The sequence below is a fragment of the Asterias rubens genome, chromosome 15 (genome assembly GCF_902459465.1).
Source record: "Asterias rubens chromosome 15, eAstRub1.3, whole genome shotgun sequence".
NCBI classification, from domain to species: Eukaryota; Metazoa; Echinodermata; class Asteroidea; order Forcipulatida; family Asteriidae; genus Asterias; species Asterias rubens.
The window spans coordinates 13,366,308-13,388,877 of NC_047076.1; the positions used below are offsets into that span (position 1 = coordinate 13,366,308).

The following is a 22,570-nucleotide window of genomic DNA, read 5'->3' on the forward strand; positions in this document are numbered from 1 at the left end:
TAACCTTACTGTCGAATAGTCCAGTTAAGTTTCACTGGTACTCTTTCGTAGTCGCTGGTTCCCCGAGGCAATACATCTACGTCTACTTGAGATTTTGTCATACACCCCGAGATGAACGCAGGAAGAACACTAAAAATATTACGTAGTATTTTGTTTGTTTCCCGAAAAACACCAAACATGGCGCATATTCGAGTAATGGGAGACTTTTGGAACGCTAGGTGGCAGCAGACCTACCAGGTTAATCCATTGTTCTCGGTACTGTGCCTGTGCTCAGAACTACGTAAACAATGGAAATTTACCTGGTAAGTCTGCTGCCACCTAGCGTTCCAAAGTCTTCAAAAGGCAGGGGCAGAGTACAATTAGTGTATTTTGTTTGCCGTATTACCTGATATGCAGATATTTAACAGTTCAAAATCAAATTGTCTAAATATAACACAACTTTTCCTTTAGTTTAAAGTAACATCGTCACTCCTTGGTTTATACACGGGCTAATGTAAGGTCCCATTGTTTTATGCCGTAACGATATTGCATTGAGAAAACCGAGGAAAATCATTCATTACATTGCAAACCATTCTCACAACCATCCTTCAAATAACGATAACTTTGCGATAAATTATTGCTAAACCATCAATATACAGAATAGAACACAAATTAAGACTTCATAGATTTGCATAGACAATTTAGGAATTCAATTGACAAGGCAAATGACACGACCCAGAGTTTATGCCATTCCAACTTGGGAAGGTGTCCAAAACAAACCCAATTGAGGTTAGTTCACTGTAATCCAGTTGATCCATACGAAGATGAAGCATATCATTCCAACTTGGGCGAAGATTTAAGAGTTCGGTTGCTTGAACACAAGTTCAAATGGTGGTGGGACACGCAACCATCTTCCTTTTAGTTTGAAGTTGCGTCCAAAGAAAAACCGCAAATGAAAAAAAATAGTGTTCATCGTTCGAAATACAGAGATTGATGTCCATTGCGTGTTCTCATCGCGTATCCCTCTCTACCGTCATAAAGTTTATTGATATCCTCAACCGAATTACTAGAGTTTTTTCAGCAGCATTACTTCTCTCATTTAAGCTACAAGCCAAGTAGCCAGTCCTCTCTGTTATGTCGAGTCGTCCAACTCTCTGATGTCGAGTTGTCCAACTCTCTGATGTCGAGTTGTCCAACTCTCTGATGTCGAGTTGTCCAACTCTCTGATGTCGAGTTGTCCAAACTCCATGTTTTATCAAAGCAGCTATTGACTTCAGTTGACCACTGTACATGTACATCTTAGTTTACGATCTGTAGAAATAGAAAACGAAATTGATATTAAGTTAGTTTCTCTTATACAACATTGTAAGCAAAGTGTGTGTTGTTCAGGTGCATAAGGTCCGTTAGACCTGCGCTGAACGTCGCACTTTTGCCGTGTCGAACTTAAATTAGTAAACTCATTTCGTGAAAAACAAAATCATCTTGCCCACGCTCAGCAGCGTCCTGCTCGCAGGCACACCACCGCCCCTCTCCACCCCTAACCAGTGGGCTCAGGGACGCGATACAACGGCCGGGGTCTTCCATAAAACCACGGTGTCAAAGTTACGATCCCCGTTAGGCAATAAAACCCGCAATGATGCAACCCCAAGACACGTCTGAAGATAAATCTGTTTTGTGCATTATGTCATGAAAAGCAATCGACATTGACAAGTCATTTTGATGGTTTTGTCGGGGGCTGAAGGTCTGTCAGTCATCCTTATATCTTCACCTCCTATAAATAGCCTCTTTAGTCTCGCGTCCATAACATCTCTCTCCCGCGTCCGTAACCCTTTCCGCTCGCGTCCGCAGACATAACACTATCCGTAAGAACACACAGTATGAATAAATCATATTTCCCTTAGACAAAGAAGTAAATCAAGGGAATTCAACCGCGCCGGTCATCCCATTTCATTTCCTGTCCCGATTTAGATAAAACTTTAACCTCCTTTTATCGAATGAATATTTACGAGCAGGGCGAGAATTTGAAAGTGAACTTGATCGGGAGTTGATCCTGAACAGAAAGGCTATATTTAGAAAGCTCGTAATATTAAAAGTTGTCCACTACACTTTCGTTGTCTCACAAAGTGCACGTATACCAATCATGTATACATATGTTATATCAAAAAATAAAGAAACACAATTTTACTTGCAGGTCGAGCTGTCTCATAAGACTGTGAATGTGTATTATATAAGCTAATTAATGGTAATACGGCTGTTGCTGAATAGTGACTTGTATCAACCACAGCGATATTACTTCAATACTGATTTCATTGTAGCACTCATGCATCTGCGTTATCTCTTTAGTTAGTTTGGGACGAAGGTTAAACGACAACCTTCTTTCCACACTTCGTTCTGGTCACACAAATTTGAAGGGAAGAATACCAACGTGAAAGGAGTGCGAGTATTGTTTGGTTTAAATCTAGGCCTCCGACAGCCTACAAATAGTGTGGTGTTTCAGAATTGTTTTAAAATGGCTATCAAAATGTCAATAGCTGTAGCCTTGTTGTTTTATATTACCCGAATGGAAACTGTACTATCTTCATGTAATTAAAATCATAACTCAAGAAAATTCAAATCCTGGCTCATGTTTCACGCACGAGTCTTCGGCTGACAACAGCACTAACCGCACAAACAAAATTGCCAATGATACGGCCCGCGTGATTGGTCAATCCCTACCAGTTGATTGACGACTGAGCCAATAACTAATCAAGTTAAAGAAACCCAATTACCCTCTCTCCCCCTTTCTATTGCGCGGAATTTATTGCGAATAAAAAAGAACCGATTATAAATAATGTGTCCATAAATTTAACCAATTCCCACCATTAGGGTGAGGATAAAGTGCGCCGACTTCCACAGTCTGCCCTCAAAACGGCCCCCATTCATAAGTGTTTAATGCATGAGTTCAAATTGAACAGGAAAAGTTAAATTGAGAGGAACCTTCGGGGAGTGATAAACATTATTCTTGAAAAATGTTTTTTTTTGAGGGATGGTTTAATTTAAGAACGACCGTCTGTCTGCCCAGCGCTGTGTTCGGGTCGCCAAAGTTAATGTATATCATAAATTGCTAGAATGGAACACACACATCGTGACAGCTTTGAAGGAAAAAATGATTCACTGTTTTTGGACTATTTTTGCATTTTTATGGTTCTAATTATGATGTCTTTGTTATGAATGGGGCTGGCTGAATGTTGATTGGGTGTTTGAAGCAGTGGTGTTTTTGCACAACCCAGTATTAGTGATATCACTTATCAGGTCTTCTGGATAGGAGTGGGTAATACTGTGCACCAGAATGGACGATTTTCATCAATTGAAATAACATATTTAATTCCTGTATTAATTAATAAATTAAATGTAAATTAATCCTAAATTAGGATGGGTTCAATGCTTCATAACGTCTATGAATACGGAACTTAAATCGACCGAAGTCCTAAGATAAATCCTAAGTTAGGAAGAGTTTGGAGAAGTCGAAGGCTGGTCCCCTTCGTGCAGTACTGCTTTCAATGGTTTCAATCTATGGGGCCAGACTATTTCCATCCAAGCCGCTATATGACTCCAGTAGGAACTAAAGCCCATCTCTATTGACCATTTTACAGATCAAGTCATAGATCGAGGGTTTTCAGTGTTCGTCCTTCAACATTAAACCATGTTGTGGTTAACTTTATGGTTAGGATTGGGGTTTATGTATGTTAATGTTGAGACCATTGTCTGGTACCCCGTGTGCAATACTGATTTCAAAGCCACAGTTGCTCTTTATCTTTACGGGGACAGATGATTTTCCTCCAAGCCTCTATATGACTCCAGTAGGAACTAAAGCCCATCTCTATTGTCCATTTTACAGGTCAAGTCACAGATCTGTGAAGTGTTCATTGTTCGTCCTTCAATCATGGAGCAAGGACCACATCAAGAACCAACCCATCATACATGGTCCCAAGTCTGAGAAGCCCATCAGCACATCACCCACAGGTACGTACGTGACATGCTTGGAGTGCCAATCGCCATGCAACCAACATTTACTCTGCTGGATACTCATTACGATTGTCTACATCAGTAATTGTGACGATGCCGAGGGGATAGTGAACCCGTTGGCGATGCATTTAAAGTGGTTAGAATCCCTTCCCAAGGATAAGAAATGGGAGGACTCTCTATATCCCAATCATCGTCTTAAAGACGTATGGCCTCTTAAAGTCTTTATTCATCAAATTCAAAGTATTATGTCTGCCGCCTTTTCACGACGCTCTTTTATTGGAAATACCATTGCTCTAATAAATCTTAATGTTTAAACGAGTAAGATATGGAACAGACTATATCACCATCAACGTCTTAAAGACGCATGGCCTCTTTAATAGTCCCTACTCATCAAATTCAAAACTATGTCTTGGCAGCCATTTCACGAAGTATGGACATACACTCTCTGTTGTAAATACTATTGCTTAATAATTCACCAAATGTTTAAGGAATAAGAAATGGGAGGACTCTATCCCCATCAACGTCTTAAAGATGTATGTCCTCTTAGTATTAGAGTCCCTACTCATTAAATTCCATAAGCCTCTTTGAGATTATATCATATTAAGAGTGCACTATTTGGTTTGGGTGTATTCAGACAAACTTCGCCAACTTTCCAGGGTCGTCACTTTTGTAATTTCACCACAACTTGTGAGGTTAAAGATTTGACCCAAGATTGGAAAATGAACTGTGAAAATTACTTTTACGGGAGACTTCATCAACTTTTTACCTGATCACTTTATAATTACTCCATAAATTGGATTGAAGATCTGTCATCTTGACTTTCTACATTGGCAAATGAACGTTGAGTAACTCTTTGACATATGGATAGGGGGGTTGAAGTCGCGTAACCAGACTCCCATAGTAGTTATAAATAATGTAATTATGCATCTGCGCTTGGGTTGTAAACCATAAAGTTAGGCAAATTGCTTAGGATGCTCTGCGCGCACGTGTGCATTCCCGTGCGGTCTTGTAGACGGTATTATTACCCATTGCTCCATGATATAAAAATGAAGTCTGCGGAGAATTGAAGTTGTTACGATGCTGTCAATTCAAGTCAATTCAAGTCAATTATATACCAGCAACATTTCGGTATCGCCTTCAAAGGGGATTGAATACACCGACCCAGATTAAGGTAACTAGTCTTCGTCTCGGGCCGCGTAGATCACATTTCAATGAAATTATCTCTCGTTTAGAGTTTGGCCCATATTCCTCGGTCTATGGGTCCCGTGTTGTGACCGGGAGACCTAGATTCAAGTGACCGCTCGGTGCATGGCATCTGGCTCGCTTCTTGCTCTACGCATGGAGAAAGAAAAATGCTCAACCAGACATTTGCATCTTATGTGCACCGTGATGCGAAGCTTACACGACCGGTAGGTTTATGTGCTTCAATGGCTACCAGTTATTTAAAGGGCAGCCCTAATACTTCACTGAGGCAACGAATGAGATTGATTCAATGTCCCCTGGTCATTGCCTTGGTGCCCTTGAAATGCTCCAATATAACTTAACAATTTCCCCATAGTTTGCACTGTACAATGATAAAATGCCTTAATGCCCTTGCCTTAAAAAAAAAAATTATACAATTTTTAACGAAATGTTCAGAAGACGTCTTGAAGCATTATACTTCAAAGCGATTGCCTTCATGCCCTCTGGTCATTGTCTTGGTGCCCTTGAAATGCTCCAGTAGAAAGTTACAATTTCCTCATAGGGTGCCCTTTACCAATGAGAAAATGCCTCGGTGCCCTTGCCCTTTCAGAAACAAAACATATTCGATAACGATACCACACTTTCTCTGTTCTTGTGCCATTTTTTCCTAAGCGAAATGTTTGGAAGAATCTACGTCTCATAGACAATTCCTTTTCTTTAAGAAGGCAGTTGAGGCATCGTTGTGTTTATGTACATAATTTGACCTTTAACCTAAGAGATTTGTCAGCATACTGATCATCTGACGTCACTGTACCATTTTCTCTTTGTGATTGTTTGTGTGCCTCCTAAAGTCAACACATGATAGTCACGTGATGCATTGTTGTTTACATGAAATAGGCTCCCAGGCTTCCCGTGGTAGGAAACGGTCACCCGTTAGGCATATAGGGCATATACACACCAATGTTATGAATCATACAACTTTATTTTGGTATGAATTATTCGCTATCAAATATTGTCAACTTTCGATTCGAGTGGTTTAACCATATAGTTCACACAAATAGTCCCTCTTTACACATTGTAGTTTCAAAATATTATATATATTCATTCAAAAATAATGATGTGTATTAAAAACTATTTTAAGCAATAAGCACTTTTGAGATAATGGTGGACACAATACTACATGACACTATTAAATCTCCCGCAAAAGACTGCCCGGCCCGTATATTGCCCAGATATTGATGTGTCTTTCCGTTATGGGGCCCCGGGGCAATGTTTATGCCCGTTCCGCCTATAGTTTCCCCCGCCCAGTCCCTAAGCTTGTTTTGGGTTGAGAGACTTCAACGTCTTGGTGGTGAGTTCTTGTACAGTCATGGCTGTGATAAATCCCACATCCAAGTGTTTTTGAAACAGTCCAGAAACGCTAGTTTGACAGACACTATAAAATGGCAAATATATATCCTGTTTCACACAGCTAGGTAATCCTCAATGGGTGGTGCAAAACTGGATCATGTTATTACCACAAATTATGACAAGGCTCCACACCTTAAAGGCACTGGACACTTTATAACTACTCCAAATAATTGTTAGCATACAAACTTACTTGGACACGAGCAATGGAGAACTGTTGATGGTATGAAACATTGCGAGAAACTGCTCCCTCTGAAGTAACATAGTTTTTGAGAAAGAAAGTAATTTCTCACTCAAATATTTGAGTTGAACTTGAAACCTCGGCTGAGGTCTCGAATTCAAGCATTGCCTCTGTGGCCCTGGTCATTGCCTTAGTGCCCTTTAAATGCTACAGAAGAAATTTACAATTTCTTCATAGGGTGCCCTTTAGGAGAAAATGCCTTGGTGCCCATGCCCTTTCAAAAACGAAGCATCCAGGGTGTTATGATGTTTGATAAAATCACAGCTATGCTTAGAGTCATTTTGGTACCCCCATGTATATCATCACAGTTTGACACTTTTTCATGGACATACCTAGGCAAAATGAATGTTTTGGTAAAACAAATATCACTCACAATAAAAACAATGGGTTGTCACCAAATATCAAACACAATTGTGTTACTTCTGCACAGAACCTTTGTGACACACCCATGGGACTTGAAGATAATCATCTTCAACTGTCTAAACGTCTCGATCCATTACAGACACACGTTAAATTAATTGTCAACCCCCTGTTATACAATTCCTGTGAAATCATTGTCTGAAATTATGACACATTTTCTTTAACACGGTTACGAGGTTGTGTGACCGTGTCATATCTGGGTCAATCCACTCCTATGACTTCCGGTACAAAATGGCGGCGTCCAATTGGATAGAATTGATGAGTAAAGGGTGTTCCCGGTGTGGGATTGTTACTGTGGGTCTCGGGTGCGTGCAAGTGTACCATGTTCACCACTGGGGACGAGTCAGTATCCTCTTCGTTATAGCATGTCAATCAAAACAGAAGGATTTGAATGAAGTGTGTCCATGTCATTGGTAGCCTATGAATATATAATGTTGTGTATCTGAAGTCAGAGTCATCGCTTACAATGTCTGAAACATTGGTCAAAATTTTAGGAGGTCTCTTGAAATGATTGCATTTCAACCTTTGGGTAATCCTTGTGGTGGATTTCACAAAGAGTTAAGACTAGTCTCATCTCGAGTTAGGACGAGTACTCGTCCTAACTTTGGACTAGTAGCCTTAGGTTATTAAAATCTCCTAAAGAGTCCTAGGACGAGTCCAAAGTTCAGACTATCTTTGTGAAATCAGTCCCTGGTGTTATAGATTTCAGTCAATTTTTGGGAACAATAACTTCACCAGAAAATAAAAAGATAATAGCGCAGTTATTTTTACACATTTAGAAAATATCAGGGGTTTGTTTCCCCAATGAGGAAGGCACAGAAAAGTCTGAATTCAGTTAAAGGTCTGAAGTTTCTCATGCTCCTATAGAAAGTGTGTTAGAAAGTGTGTTTTTCTTGCATGTCTGAACAGGCACCCCTGCTTGACTTCACTGGGGTACAACAGGTGCAAAGGGTAATCGGTAATACTGTGACTTGTTATTAAAGCCTGACATTATAACACCAGTAAGTTGTAATAGGTCATCTATATTATATAAACAAACAACAAACCCAGCCAAAAAGATCCCATTGTTGAAACTACCCGTCGTGTCAAAAATCAACCAATAAAAAAGGAGGAAAAACCCAGCGGGATTCATCCGCGGCCCCCATAACGCGACCGCGACCGCAGGGACTATTTTCGTCACAAGACAATGTAAGTCTATCCTTTGATCATTTAATTTGGCTGGGTTTTTAAATCCTACAGGGGCTGTCAGATGTATTTATTGGTCCAGAACGAGACCTATTCCACTCCCTAATGCTGAATACACAGGCCCACGGCGCACCGCGACGGGGTGCGTCCGGCCCCGGGCAGTACGCAGCTAAGCCCCCGTCACAACCTCCCCCTCCACCCCGCTTGAAACGTGCTCCTCGTACAATTTCCATATCATCTCTGCTCGACATCCACTGGAGTTTTTTAAGGTTATTTATACCCCGACTCGCTCTTACTCGGTTCCCACACTCAACTTTAGAGGTCATCTCTGGGAATTACGAGTCAAGATAATTCCATGAGGGGTTTGTACGTGCTTCGTGGTGGAAACGGGGGTTTTAATTGCTGAAATAAGCGAGTTTGTTACGTGACTGTACAAGGAACTTGCTGAGATCAATGCTTGATACCATGGTATCATACACGATCAGGTATAGAGTTAATATACCTGTCATTATATATTTGTTTAAGTCGGCAGATATGGTCATAATTAGGCCAGTAACCAACACCATCAATGGAAGTTGGTTGATTTAAAACTTAATGTAGTCATAAACAACAATAAGTCAACAAGTCAACAATAATCGTTTAATTTACACGTCAAATTTACTTGGTATATTCTTTTCGTTTATCTTAAACTGATATTCAAACTCAATCGATAAATGTTGTACTCCAATGTCCAAACTACCATCTAAGTCATTTCTACTAATATAATAATGACCGGATCAGGGTACCAGACCTAATATTGGGTATTCACAAAGAATTTACTAAACTAGTAAACAACATCAATGAAATCTTGAATCAATAAAATCTTGAAAATCCACAATATTGCGCATAGTACACAAGTCTATACGGCAATGACTTTCCTCGATCGATAAATATTGTACTGAAAGTCCAAAATACCATCAGAGTCATTTCTACTGATATATAACCGGATGGGTACCCGATCTCCTACTGCATTGTATTTGGGTATCCTCAAAGAAGATAATTTATATAAAGCACTCTTGATGTTAAGTGACTGCCCACGTTTAGCTTTACAGTCCGCACAGGGTATTTATACTATAATTACAATCTCAGATCTCCGGAAAAACGTTTTTCTTCCACCAACCGTAGCCCGAGGGTGCAGAGATGGGGATATACGACCCATCTGCTACCCACGAGGCATGACACCAAACCCCGCTTCATCTACCGACTCCGAGCTCCTATTTCTCCCCTCAATAAAGACACTCGATCCCGCCTGTATGGGATCCCGCCCGGGATCCCGAAAACAACTTCCTCAGACATAGGGATACATTCCAGGGTAGATCCCTTATCTTGGGGATGTTAAGACCCAATTATGTACCCCGCCTTTGTAACCGATAGCCCGGCTGTGGCACTGACGGTACCCCCTTTCATGTCTTGGGTGTAAACAATGAGGGTTTTCATGGGGGCTTTACGGCAATTTTCAACCCATTACGATTTTGATGAACTTTTTAAAGGAGATTTGATTGCTCAATCTTGTTCCATAAATAGGAACATTAACAACTGTTACTGACTCCTACCAACCCCTCTCCATTTATTTAGTTTCTATGGCTTCAAAATGAACCCTTTATCTATGTTATTGTACGATCCTTTCTCTGTCGTATAACTGAGTGAATTGGAAAAGGTCATTTAATATGTCACCCATTAATAATATTCACACATTAAAGTAACACATTTGTTTTGAAGTTATCGGCACAAAGGATGTTAAAATCGGTCAATTTAAAGAAAACTGTTATTTTAATTTTTTATAAAGGTAGAACAATTTGTAATTTTCTTTATTGCTGTAATAGGTTTTTGATTTAAACACAATTTTAGTTTAACAAATCATGGAAACTATTAAACTTGTAACTTCCAATGTCAATCAATCAATCAATCAATCAATCAATCAATCAATCAATCAATCAATCGATCAGTCAATTAATCAGAAGACATTTATATAGCACCAAAATAAACAGACATTGTTAAAATGCGCTAAAGACAGTTACATGATATTAGTTACAGTACACTTGTTAAAAAATATCCTATTTGAGCAGTTTCTTAAAAACATGAATAGTCAGAGCATCCTTGATGTGACTTGGAAGAGTTTTCCATTCATTTGGTCCATAGCAGGAGAGCGAGCGATCTGCAAATGGCAGAGTAAACTTCCACTGTAAACTTATACATGTATACCTGAAAACCATTGCACACCTAATGTGTGTTCAAGAAAACCCACCATAAAATGCGGGTAGATTAAGACATTTCAAAAGTGTCCTACAAACCCTGTTTCGACATGAAGTTAATGAACTCAGACCCAAAATAGAAAGACCGATTACTCCACGTCACATATCACTGTCAAAAAGGTCCAAGAGTTACATGTTCACGGGGAAATTATAACACCAACTACAAGTATTAAAGTAAAAACCACAACCCAACCTAGGTCAAAGGGCATACTCATTTGGACATGTCTGAATTGTAAAACAAGGATGGATAAAATAACCAACACGGGAATAGGGTCAATGGGTTGTGGTCTGGGGTGAAGTTGTGACAAAATAGAGTTGGATGGGGTCAGGGGTAAGCTTGTGGGGTCGTAGGTCAAATGAAAAGGTAAAACTCTGTCAAAACAACGAGACGTTGGGAAATAATTACCTGGGGTTTTTCTTCTTGCGGTTACACACCATTAAGACAAACAGTTTGGCTTGGTATATTGACTAATTAAACCCCAAGTGAAGGTTGCGGCTTCTAACTTTCACTTTGGTAAGTCTAAGACATTTGTAAGCTGTGTTATACAGCGTCAAAATATGTGAAGTTTGCCTTGACAATCCATGCCAATTAATCATTGTGTTTTTATAACAAATACTGTAAAATAATTTGTGACAACAAACCTAACTGTGCTATAAAAGCAGCAGCATAATTTGAATGTTATTGGTCGGCAGCTTTTGGTCATGTGACATGAAGAGCATCAAGTATTTTGTTATGCAACTGAGTGTAGTATAGCTAAAACAAGTCTTATTCGACCGGGTATAAACATGCAAAGCAAAGTCATTTTGCAATCGAGTATACGGCGTGTACAATCTAATGCTAAATGCCATGAACCCTGCTCATAAAGGGGCACAGACATTTTGCTTAGATAGTAAGGGGCACTTATAAGCAAAATGTCAACTTGTGTGTGGACTTTTCAAAGGGCAGCACAGAAAAAGAAAAGAAAAACACGGGGCAACTGCGTGTACAGTTACCATTAAAGGCATTCGATTTCGTTCTTACAGGGGCACAGCAATTTTGCTCTGGTTAGGGTTCCCTCAAGAAAAAGGAAAATTTGTATGGGAACTTAATAAAGAGCACCGCTAGCTCCAGAAGCACGCAGGGCACCATTGCAGAAGCACGCAGGGCACCACTGCAGAAGCATGCAGGGCACCACTGCAGAAGCACGCAGGGCACCACTGCAGAAGCACGCAGGGCACCATTGCAGAAGCACGCAGGGCACCACTGCAGAAGCACGCAGGGCACCATTGCAGAAGCACGCAGGGCACCACTGCAGAAGCATGCAGGGCACCACTGCAGAAGCACGCAGGGCACCATTGCAGAAGCAAGTGCTGTGTGTGAGTGCTGTATGTAATTTCGAGGCCTGGCACTAAACACTGTTGTCTCATAGAGAAAGGATGGTTGACTACTATCACCTGTACTTGTATTGGCAGTTTTGTAATGCAGGTAGCATGGTTCAATGGCTCAATATCCGATGGAATGTGCTAGAAAAACACCCATTCCTGTCATCGGGTGTCAGGGTACCACTTCCTTGAGGGGGAATTCCTCAATACCTTGCTTCGTTCCCATCCAACAATCCACTGTTGTTTAGAGACCTTGGACTCTATTTGTTTAACTGATCTCTTGTTTATCATACAATAGGGAGCACAGCTTGGGTTCCTCTTTGTCGCAAAGTGGCTGTGATGAGAGGTATTTTGTTTATGTTAAAAGTAAGCGAGAACGCATTGCGTTAAATTATTAAACCAGATACTATCTGATATAGGCTAATTTTTGCTCTATGGTAGTAATTATAGAGCAAGGTAAATGTCTTAACATTTATACTTGTCTATAGCAGATTATTATTCCACCTATGCTATTTATTAGAGGTATTTTGTTTGTGTTAAAAGTAAGCGAGAACGCATTGCGTTCAATTATTAAATCAGATGCTTCTGATAGGCATAATTTTTGAGCAAGGTATAATGTATTAATATTCTTGTCTAGCAGATTATTCAACCTAGGCTATTTGCTGTTATGTATTGTTTACACATATTAATATTATGATTGAATAATAACAATAACACTGGTCGAAAATGAATATATACAATTCTATAAGTACAAGTTGGAACAGTTTTTGTCCTTGTTTTAGTCATTATAAACACATGGCATACATTTTCCGTACTCAATCTGAGTGAGAAACAATCTTACAAGAAAAGATCGACGTAATAAAAAAATAAAAAAATGCAATGTCTCCAACCGACCATATCGCAAAATAGTTACCTACTGTGACGTCATCTGATTATTAGTGAGTGCGCCAACTACGGTGAATCAATAAATCACTGCTAGACAAAATGTTGACTTTGAATCCAAGGAAAGAAAACAGACTATTGATTGTGTTGTAAAACCCAAATGTCACTATGATCCATGCTATGATCTATGGCTTCAGATTTGTAAATTAGAATGAAACAAGGCATCAATTAGAGCTTTGGTGATACGACATGAACACACTAGTAGCATGTGTTGCTCGTTCATCATTCATACTGCATGCCAATAGATTAGGCACTCATGCTATACGTAACGTCATAGTGCTTTGTCGTCGAGTTTTATTGCTTTTTGAAGCAAGTCAACCGAATCTGTTGGATATTAATTTTAAAACAAGTAAATTATGGACTGTCATTTGAATGGTAGATCTGTACAAATAGTGTTCATATACTTAGAAAATGCTGACTTTGTTTTATGAAATATGACTATACGAAAATTTAGATTCAATCGGATATTAACCTCGTTCGATTAAAAGGGGATTTTAATTTCGATATCAACTTGGTGGAAAGGTTTATCTGTGTCCTTTTGTCTCATATGGTTTAGCTTATTAATGTAGCCCTGGAATATTTGTAGACCTATCAGTCAACATACATTTTGTTGGACTCGTTGTTAACACCTTTGCTTCGGTAGTAGGATGGACCAATGGATCGAGTCTTGCGTGAATTGGCTGAGTGAGAGCCTGGTTTATGCCAAGGGCATTTGGTTCGGCTGACTTTGTATATAGTACGTTGGTATACACATTGAGGAAACTGAACTTCAGTACCGACTGGACTGTGGACATTCCCCGTGTTAGATTTCCCAAAATGAAGAGAGAAGCCTGGTTTTTCCAGTGACCATTTGGTGTAATAGAAAATTGTAGTCTAGAGTTCAGGCCTGATACTTCACGGAGGCAACAAAGGCGATTACCTCCGTGCCCCTAGTCATTGCCTTGGTGCCCGATAATTTCCTCATACGGTGGGTGCCCTGTACAAAGGAGAAAATGCCTTGGAGCCTGCCATTTTCAAAACGAAGCAAACGGGCCTGAGAGTTTTAGTAGGTTGAGGTACACAGTGGGGTACTTGCAATTTGGTACCGATTTGGCTAACAGAGTCTTCCCATGAGAAATTTGAGTAGGACAATCAAGAGAGCTCCAGCATGTTTTGTGCAACAAAGACCAGACTTTACCTCCTGTCTTTCTGAGTTGCGAACTGAGGTACACAGTGGAGTACTTGAAATTTGGTACTCATTGGGCTTTAGAAACTTCCCAAGAGAGGTTTCACAAAAACGAAGATCATGTTTTATGCATAAAAGAGTAGACTTTATTTCCTGCTTTACGGGGTTCATTGAGGGAAGAGGTTGAATTGGAGCCTGGAGGAAGCATGAGGGGGAAGATTTGCGACTTAAGACGGCATAGGGTGGGGAGGTTAGGGGAGCAAAGACCTTGTCAGGGGTATGAACTCCTAATGCCTCTTGTCAGTTTGATCACCACCCATCGACTGCTACACCTCCAGATACAAATCTCACAAATATCCATCCCTGTTTAAAATTTCCCCTCGTAAAATCCAACCTACATCTCAAAGCCCACTAAACGGATATTGAAGAAGGTACGAGCCTGCAAATTGTGTTGACAAATTACTACTCAAGTCTCGATCCTTTTCTTTACTCTACTAGAGGTTGAATTGGAACATTTGGCGTCGTTTCCGTTTGAATGGGGCTTTGGAAAACACTAAAAAGATGTGTGTATGGTATAAGTTACGCTAACGGAATCACACGGTCTGTGTTAATACATAGATAAGATGTCACGTTGCCGGTGACACACGCCGTAGCGAGCCCGGGGAGGCTCGGGCCATCAGACCGCAGCCAGAAAGCATGTGGGATAGATGTGTATCATGATCACCTTAGTTAGAAGGTCAGGTCGTATAAATACACGGCTCTGACTGCACACCCATCCGTCATGTTGTTCTAGTTGAGAAATGTAACATTATTAAGGGATTGATGTGTAAAGGTACTTGCCCTTCCATCACCTTAGTGGCCTTGGTCAGATTCCCAACTCGTAACTCATCATGGAGTTAGGTTCCTTTCACTTTTTGCTAACAAGTACCACATTGATAGTCGAGGAACCCGTTCTCCTGGGTATCCCCGCCCACATTTAGCTCTAGTTCAGAAAATGTAACATTATTAAGGGATTGGTGTGTTGCCCTGCCCTCACCTAAGGTCCGAATCCAAACTCGTAACTCATCATGAAGGTGCCTTTCACTGTTTGGTAACAAATACCACATTTGAAGTCCAGGAACCTATTCCCCTGGGCATTCCCTCCCCAATTTGTTGTTAGCACCTTCTATTCATTAGGTCAGCTTTGAGGTAGGTCCCAATTCCCAGACAGATGGTGCTAGAATAAGTCCTAAAGTATGAGTCAACAAGTACCGTACAAATATATAGGCCCTAATATAAATAGCGAAGATCAATGTGGGTTTTATATTCAAATTTTCAAAGTCAAACCATTGTCTCCTTACTAACAGCAAATGGAGTGTGGGTTCGATTCCCGGTCGTGACACTTGTGTCCTTGAGCAAGATACTTTACTATAATTGCTTCTCTTCACCCAGGGGTATAAATGGGTAGAGGTTGGTATTGTGAATGAAAAAGCTTTCGGAGCGCCACGGTCTGTATACTCCCTATAGGGAGCTGAGAAAGATTAAAGGGATGTTTATTGGCCCAATGACCAGGGGACTATTGTAAAGCACATTGATACGGTTTACTGTGAAATGCGCTATATATAAATAAATAAAATATTATTACTGTTATTATTAAATGATAATGATAATAATAATAATACGAGACAATATAGCGCGCAATGCAGAAGCCTCTATGCACAACAATAACTTAAAACAATGACCTGAAATGAAGATTCCAACAAATAAGTCTTTAAAGGCAGTGGACACTATTGGTAATTACTCAAATTAATTATTAGCATAAAACCGGTGACGAGTAATGGGGAGAGGTTGATGGTATAAAACATTGTGAGAAACGGCTCCCTCTGAAGTGCCATAGTTTTTGAGAAAGAAGTAATTTTCCACGAGTTTGATTTCGAGACCTCAGATTTAGAACTTGAGGTCTTGAAATCAAGCATCTGGAAGCACACAACTTCGTGTGACAAGGGTGTTTTTTCTTTCTTAGTTATCTCGCAAGTTCGATCACCGATTGAGCTCAAATTTTCACAGGCTTGTTATTTTATGCATATGTTGAGATACACCAACTGTGAAGGCTAGTCTTTGACATTTACCAATAGTGTCCACTGCCTTTAAGAAAACCAGACTTTAGGTAAACCATGTATAGAATCAGATGATGAATTAGCACAGATTACCGTGATTACTGAAACAGGTCAACAGTGGGAACTCGCTTCTGGGACTTCTTAACATCTTAATGTGAAAACCTGAAGCCTGGCATGAACTGAGGAGCGTTTGGGTGATTAAGAAGTAGAAACAACTTCATAACTTGATGTCAAATACAGATGCGATAAACTGTAGTGATGACTGATTGACTTTACTGTGCTACATTCACACGTTCAACAGTTGTGTTGTTGAAGATAAGTGATATCGCCCATTGTAGATCAGATTACTACATTTGTTGTTTCAAGTGCTATTCACACAACATAAATTTAACTGGGGTCCCTTGTTTTTTTTAGCATGGTTGTGAAATGTATTAAAGTTTGACAAGATTTTGCAATAGAACTTGGACAGAAGAAATTGCTGTCCTTTCACACGAGGAAAATGTAATGTTTTTACAACCATGCTACCATTTAGCACGGGACCCTTGCTAAAGTGCTCTCGTGAGAAAGAGACTTTATTAACCCATGTCTGATTCAACCAGGATCTAATTGTTGAAATTTTACTTTCCATTAGAGGTAAGACCTGTGTTCCCCATTGGTCATATTTTCTTGTAAACTCCACCCGAAAAAATCATTCCACTGAACAATGTATTGTAAACTTACAGTATGTGCAGATAAGAAACATCTTACATACTGGTCTTTACAGTTTTTAACATGAAATGTGCATTAAGGAAAGAGACTTATTCTCCCGAAGACGAGCATAGTAAACTGATCGAAACGTCCAGACCACACCGACCGGCTCTGTTCAATTTCAGAGCCAACACTCCCACAAAATAGTTAAGTTGCCCCAGCAAGTTTACTATTTTATTTGAGTTACTTCTTATTTTTCACACCATGCAAAGCTGTAAACACCACTTACTGAAGTCAATAGCGCTCGGTCCAGCAAACCAGAGCAGCTAGTTCTACTCCAAGCTAATTCACTGTACATTATCACTAGATTAGACACTTATAAAACCGTGAAGCAATTCCAGCACAAACAAGACAATAACTGTTAAAGGAAACAGAATTTAGGAACAGTAGCTTCAGGCTCCCTTCCTCCATGCTTCAGGTTAGATCCCCAAGGGCCTCCCCTAAAAAAGAAAGTCAGAAATTGACCTCTCCCTCTCTCTCAAAAAGTCTCAGACTCAAATCGGGAATCTAGATTCACATTATTTATGCCTGACATCCCCCTTGAAACATCACAGCCTTTCCACTGTTTCCGCTTTCCCAAAAATACTCAGAGCAGCCGCATCAAAACATGTCCCGAAGCTAAAAGGGCCCACGGTGCATTGGACCCGCTCTCCCGGTCCCCTCTCCTCTGACATCTCACTCGGTTCGCATTAATCATTCGTTAGGATTCAAACAGGGTTTATCCTTCGCGGCCTTGCAACAAACTTGACCCCCCCCCCTTCCCTTCTCTCAATAACTGCCATACATCACTCCATCATTGTCTGCAAAATCTTCTTCTGCTCTTCGTTTTTGTCCGAGCGTATTTGATGTGATTTCTTCCTCAACAAGATTTGAGTGGAAGAACATTCATTCATACATTAAAACAAAAAAACGCAAGAGACAAGAGGAAATCTTTCAATTCAAAATTACCAACGAGTATTCAAAGTTTAGCAGACTATGTCTGGTAGACATCTCTTGCAGTGGTTTAAGATCAGAACAATCTTGTAGAGATATCCCCAGGCCAACCTTTTCTCTCACCATGTCAACAGTTATTACAGTTTTCAACCCTTGACTTCCGATACCTACTCGGAAAGTTAACACGAGAAATAAAAGACGGACTGACAAGGTGACAATCATGTTCCTCTGACGTGTGATAAAATGAGTCACTTTAAGCTCCTTTCACACGAGAGGAATTTAACTGGGGTCCCTTACTAATTTTAGCATGTTTGTCCTTTCACATGAGGTACATTTCGAAAAAAAGGAAAGCATGCTACAATTTAGCCAGGGACCCTTGCTAAATTGCCCTCATGTGAAAGAGGTTTTAGTTACTATCCTTTCAAGCTGAGCTAAACAGTCCAAGCGGAAACGATCCTGTCTCCAACTCGTCGACTTTTCTTCCCCAAATCCACGGGAATCCTCAGTCTCCGAGACGCTCAACATCCGAGCGTCATCACCCAGGATACGGTGCCGTCATCAGCGTCGCAACTCCGGGCGACTGCTTCAGTCGTCACGGACTCCAGACCACTTTGTTTCTTGGTGTGATTTTCCCAGTCTGGTTCCGCTACCACAAGGAACCAGCGGGAGGTTGATATACGCGTGGCCTCGCTGCGTCCCGGACCAGACTCTTAATAGGTTGGGACCATTGCCTCCTCTCTACCCGTCGATCGGAAGTTGTCTGTCTGTTCATGTCTTTTCTCTATAGTCTGACTAATGGGGACATCTCTATACGGGGGCCATGACACGATGGGGGGGGGGGGGGGTACAGGGACATGTAGAACCACTAGTTTCCCTCTCAGAATTCGGGTTGTTTTAATTACGCTGAAAGAGGGTCTCGGGAACTTTCCAAACATGAGTATTTATTCAGGAGTACTTTCTACTGGAGCTAGAATTGGCGAAAGTTTTTATCAATCATATTGATCATAAATCTACACCACCATGGTCTTTCTAAGTTGTTAGACAAAGTGCAAATCCGCAAAAGACCAGTATCCACACTTGCATTAATTGTGACCAAAGATATCATAAAACAATAAACCTGTGAAAGTTTAAGCTCAATCAGTCATTGAAGCATAGATCAACTGATTGGAGTAAGAAGCAACTGTTTTATGTTCACTGTTTTGGAACATAGGTTTTTTGGTACTCGCGAGATCAAGAACTCATTGATGGTCAAAAAGTACAGCAGTTCACGCACAAATAATGTATATAGCAAGGAAACTTGTCCACCATGGCCATCATTTGTGTAAAGTTTTATGCTAAATTATCAGACACTCCCTTTAAGTATATATAAGCCCCCATACACTCCTGAAAAAGGTCATACATAATTAATACAAACCAATTTCCCTGAAGAATTGTGTCCATTTTAAAGTATTGTTATGACTAACTTACAACATGATCAAAAAACATAAATCAACTTTGCCGCATTACAGCTCTGATCGTTTTGCCACAGCGGGTATCACCATGGTATCAGTATGTGTAGCTCACTAAATAAGGAGCCTTTTATAGCTTATTGGTATCACTTATTTCAAATTAAACTACAAGATTAGTCCTGTGGGTAGACAGTAATTTAAAGGTCAGAGTTCCCCAAGCTGTTTCTCAGCAGTAAAACCCACTGTATCATTTTATGTCTGGGCAGGTCACGACTGAGAACACGACGGGGGATTCGTGGAAAATCTTCCCACCGCACTCTGCCTCAGCGCCCGCTAGAAAGCCCCAAGGGAACACGGTAAGAAGATCTCATGAAAACCAATATTCAAAATCATTATTTTGGGGTTGGCTTGTTTATAAAATGGTGGCATATTTGTTACACTCTGAACAGATTACTTGTGTTGATATATTGTGCAAATCCCCGCAGGGCATCAAAATAAACTGAGGTCGGTTTATAAGATGATTAGTATCTTGTCCGAAGAGAGAAAGATATATTTTTAATAAGAAGCAAAATTGTAATTAATTTAACTGTGAAAGATTCAGTCCACTGAATGCTCACACTTCAGTATTAAACGAACCAAACTTCAATTAATATATTGACCTAAATTGATATTGTATGGTTCAGCAAACATCCGGTTTGTATATAGTAATAATATGAACACTAATAATACAGAATATTTCATTTGTATTGCGGCAAATCCACCAAATTAAGGTGCTTAAAGCCGCCCGAGAGAGAGTCCTCACAGTCACAAAGTAAAGAAAGAGTAAAACCAGATAGAAAATAGTTACAAATAACCCATATTTTACTAAGCTTTCAACTAGTCTTAAAAGTTTTAGCACCAGAAATATTACGTCTTGATATCATGTCTTGATTAAAACCATGGGTCAATCATAAATTATACAAATTATTCTATAAATCATTAGGGCTCCTAGGAGTCGCTAAACTACCAATTTAATTTTTTTCCAATAATCACCTTGGCCCAGAGCTCAAACAAAAGAAGAAGAATATTTCTTCCTATGCCTCATGTTTCGTTTTTGAAAGGGCAAGGGCACCAAGGCATTTTCTCCTTGGTAAAGTGCACTCTATGCGGAAATTGTAAACTTCTACTGGTAGCATTTCAAGGGCATGGGGCATGACCAGTGGGCATGGGGGAAATCGCCCTTGCTGCCAGTATTCTGGCTTGAACTTTTCACTCTTGATGTTTACTCACCATTGTGATAACTTTTACTGAGGGATATGTTTCATTTCTGATCGATCTATCCGAAGTCTAGTCCGGAAAGAAATTCACCTGTCCCCGGGTACACCCCAAGCACTCTCGCTATGTCAGCGGCTCGATTCACGGTCTAACTATTTCCCCTTGACGCGCTCAGTCCCCGCTTCTCTCGTGGTGACTGAGCGGCTCTCTCGACAGTCCCAGAAAAAAAAATCATAAGAAAGGATATTTCAAGGAAAATGGTGTTACCTTACAGCATTAGGCTCTGACTTCTTTGACAAACCTCTACTAACTTTCCCTGCAGCAACAAACCTAAGTCACGACCCCCTCTTTGCCTTCGTGGTCTAACTGCCAATTTCTACAACTAAAATACCTCATTATCGCTTTAGGATACCATCAAAAATTGCTGAACAAATTCTCCGAGTTGACATGTCGAGTTGACATGGGAGCATTTTTTTATATATATAAAAACTGGAGTAATGTGACATGAATCGTATTGAGGTATTTTGTATTAAGGGGTTGACTAAAACAGGGCCTGTGGGCATCAAGGTTTTAGGTTTAAAGACAGTGGACACTATTGGTAAATGTCAAAGACCAGTCTTCTCACTTGGTGTATCTCAACATATGCATAAAATAACAAACCTGTAAAAATTTGAGCTCAATCGATCATCGAACTTGCGAGATAATAATGAAAGAAAAAACGCCCTTGTCACACGAAGTTGTGTACGTTTAGATGGTTGATTTCGAGACCTCAAGTTCTAAATCTGAGGTCTCGAAATCAAATTCGTGGAAAATTTCTTCTTTCTCGAAAACTATGTCACTTCAGAGGGAGCCGTTTCTCACAATGTTTTATACTATCAACCTCTCCCCATTACTCGTTACCAAGTAAGGTTTATGCTAATAATTATTTTGAGTAATTACCAATAGTGTCCACTATCTTTAAGACAATGACTGGTAATTGGAACTGAAAGTTTTATATTCTAAGATCTGTGTCCAAACTGAATGGTGCAACTGGTCCACGCCAGTCATTTTGCTACAGGCAAACTGATGCTGTCAGAAATCTACAGAAGGCCAATACTTTCAATACACATCACGTAGATATGACTATAGGTACAATATCAACCCTGCCATATAAAATGGCTATTAGTTAGTCTGGTGCAATGCAAAGCTTATCACAACGATTGGAAAGAGGTACCGGCTTCTACGTCTTAAATACGATTTATGATGGGGCACAGCAATTTCCCTCAGGTAAGGGGCACCTCTATGAGAAAGATGTATTATTGTACTGGAACCATGCCCAGGGCACCACAACAATAGCACACAGGGCACCATGGCAATTGATGTAGAGGCCATGGGTTATGTTGATGCTTGATACTGAACTCTCGTCCCTATATCGAAACGTTTAAAACAGTGAGGTGTACTATGGGTGCCCGTTTGACTAGCACATACTTCTCTAAGCTCTTTGGTAATCGCTCTTAAAATGACGCATGTCTCAATAAATTCGGATATTCTTGTCCATTCATCTTTGTTATCACTCCACCTGTGGGAAAACTCTGACCTATTTTCCCATTTGCTATTTACTTACCCCTGTGGTGTTACGTACCCCCTCCCAACGCTTATTTCAGGCTGCAATCTCATGGATACATTTCCGAAAAATGGATTTATGGAAAATATGACAAGCTTATCTTTGTCATAAGCTGTTATCTTGAGAAGTTTAACAACTGGTTTATTGACACTTGTCTTCTGCATGTTTTCATCACCTAAGGTGTTGTTGAGAGCAGGGAGTTTACTGGACAGTTCGGTAATTGCCAAAGACAAGTATTCTCAATTGGTGTACTCATGGAGGAAGAACTCCATGGTGTACCCCAACATGCATACAACAGGTCAATTGGTCA

The 22,570-nt window shown here is 40.2% G+C and overlaps 1 protein-coding gene across 1 annotated transcript in view; it reads right to left on the minus strand.

Annotated features, from left to right (window-relative positions):
• Window positions 1-266: 266 nt before the first annotated feature.
• LOC117300291 overlaps window positions 267-22,570 on the minus strand; it is an 84,660-nt gene continuing 62,356 nt past the window's right edge. Inside the window, exon 3 of the mRNA XM_033784026.1 lies at window positions 267-1,290. The gene's annotated coding sequence lies outside the window, so the exon portion shown is untranslated. The remainder of the gene's footprint in view (window positions 1,291-22,570) is intronic.